Source organism: Poecilia formosa, unplaced genomic scaffold (assembly GCF_000485575.1).
Source record: "Poecilia formosa unplaced genomic scaffold, Poecilia_formosa-5.1.2 Scaffold862, whole genome shotgun sequence".
Classification (NCBI taxonomy): Eukaryota; Metazoa; Chordata; class Actinopteri; order Cyprinodontiformes; family Poeciliidae; genus Poecilia; species Poecilia formosa.
The window spans coordinates 77598-79760 of record NW_006800801.1 but is presented as its reverse complement, the minus strand read 5'-3'; positions in this window follow the sequence as shown (position 1 = coordinate 79760).

Here is a 2163-nt window from a genome sequence, read left to right as displayed (position 1 = left end):
AATACTTGTTTGTGGTTTTGAAGAAGTTCGGATTCTGTGATGCATTTGTTTCTTGGATTCGTCTCCTCTATGCATCTCCCAAAGCCAGTGTCCATACTAATGATATTCACATTATTTTTCTCTTGGGCGTGAAACACGTCAAGGCTGCCCGTTGTCACCTTTGCTTTTCATTATTGCAATTGAGGTTTTGTCTATCGGATTGCATGCATCTCCCTCATTTAGAGGGATTTTTCGAAATGGAACAGAATATAAATTGTCCTTATGTGGATGATCTGTTGCTATTTTATCTAATCCTGCTACTTCTGCCCCCACTGTCTTGCGCATCTTAAATAATTTCAGCTCCTCTTCAGGCTACAAATTGAATTTGGAAAAGAGTGAATGCTTTCCTATAAACACTACTGCTTGTGGTCTTCAAAATTCTGACTTTCCATTCAAACTTAGTCTCACAGGATTTAAAAATCTTGGAATAAATGTGACACGTTCTTTATCTGACCTTGCTTCTGCTAACTTTTCACGTCTTATTACAAAAACAGCGTCCGATTTCCAAAGTTGGCGTAATCTTCCTCTCTCCCTTTTGGGCAGGAATAATGTCAAGATGAATGTTTTACCTAAATTTCTTTTTTTATTTCAGTCTGTTCCTCTTTTTATGCCAAAAATCTTTTTTGATTCTTTGTTTAGGTTGATTAGTGGCTTTATTTGGAAAGGGAAGCCTCCTCGAGTTCGTAAAACATTATTGCAAAGATGTAAACTTAGTGGTGGACTTGCATTGCCTGATTTTCAATCCTATTATTGGGCTGCTCACATACAAAAAATTAGTTATTGGTTAAAATCCTCCAGTTATCCTTAGTGCAAATTGGAGCCATCTTTGTGTACTGGGTCTTCATTATCTGGTCTAAATTTTTCTTCATTTCCTACAAAACCCTCTTTATACACTAATCAAGTTCTTCTTAGTACACTGAAAATCTGGTTTCAATTTAGAAGGCGCTTCAAGTTTGTTACTGCCTTATCTTTATGCCCCTTGACTAATAACCATTTGTTTCCTCCATCTCTTTCTGATCCATCATTTTCAGTTTGGTATGATAGGGGTTTAAAACAAATAAGAAACCTATATACATCCGGAGTATTTGATAGCTTTGCGAATTTATCTTCCAAATACAGTTTACCTGGTACGCATTTGTTTTGTTACTTACAAATTCTGAATTTTGCCTCTAAATGTTTCCCAAATTTTCCTTCTATACCCCTTGAACAGCCCTGGGAAAAGATTATTGCATATAATCCACTTCAGAAAGGTATGATTTCAAAGGTTTGTATCTAAGGGTTGATTCTAATGTCAAAGTTAGAAATGCATGGTATAAAGAGTTGGGAATCCAGCTGACCAAAGATATTTGGGATGACGCCATTGACAGAATTCGATCTTCCACATCTTGTGCTCGTCTTAGTTTGATTCAATTTAAAGTTGTACATAGGATTCATTTCTCTAAATCTAGGCTTTCTCAGATTTAACCGGATGTTGTGGATATATGTGATAAATGCAAAGGCTCCCTGTGAAATCTTGGCCACATGTTCTTTCTTTGTCCCAAATTATATAATTTTTGGTCTAATTACTTCTCTTCTGTTCTTAACGTAAATTTGCAACCTAGTCCAATTGTTGTCATATTTGGTATCCTCAGCTCTACTTTAGTGCTAAGTTCTGCTCAAATGGAAATTGCTGCTTTTACATCTTAATTGGATAGACGTACTTTACTATTACACTGAAAGTCTGATAAATCTGCCTCACTATCCCTCTGGGTTAAAGACATGATGTTTTTTTGAAGCTTGAGAAAATCAAATACACCCTTCTCTACACAAAAGTTTTACCAAAAATGGCAATGTTTTCTTTCCTATTTTTCAAACTTGGAAGTTTTGCCCAACTGAAGGTGCCTGCCGCTGAAGTTTGTTTTGGTTATAAATATGGGTAGTCATATCTGATTAATGATATATTTATTTTCTTTTTCATCAGGTTGACTTTGAGTTGAGATGGAAGGGGAGGTTGGTTTGTTTGTCTTTTTTTTAGTTATATTGTTTGATTTTTCTTTTCTTGAAACTGCTGGATAGTAATTTTGGAACTTTTATTTTTGTTTTTGTCCAATGTTTCATCAGTATTGTATTGAGTGTAATAATTAA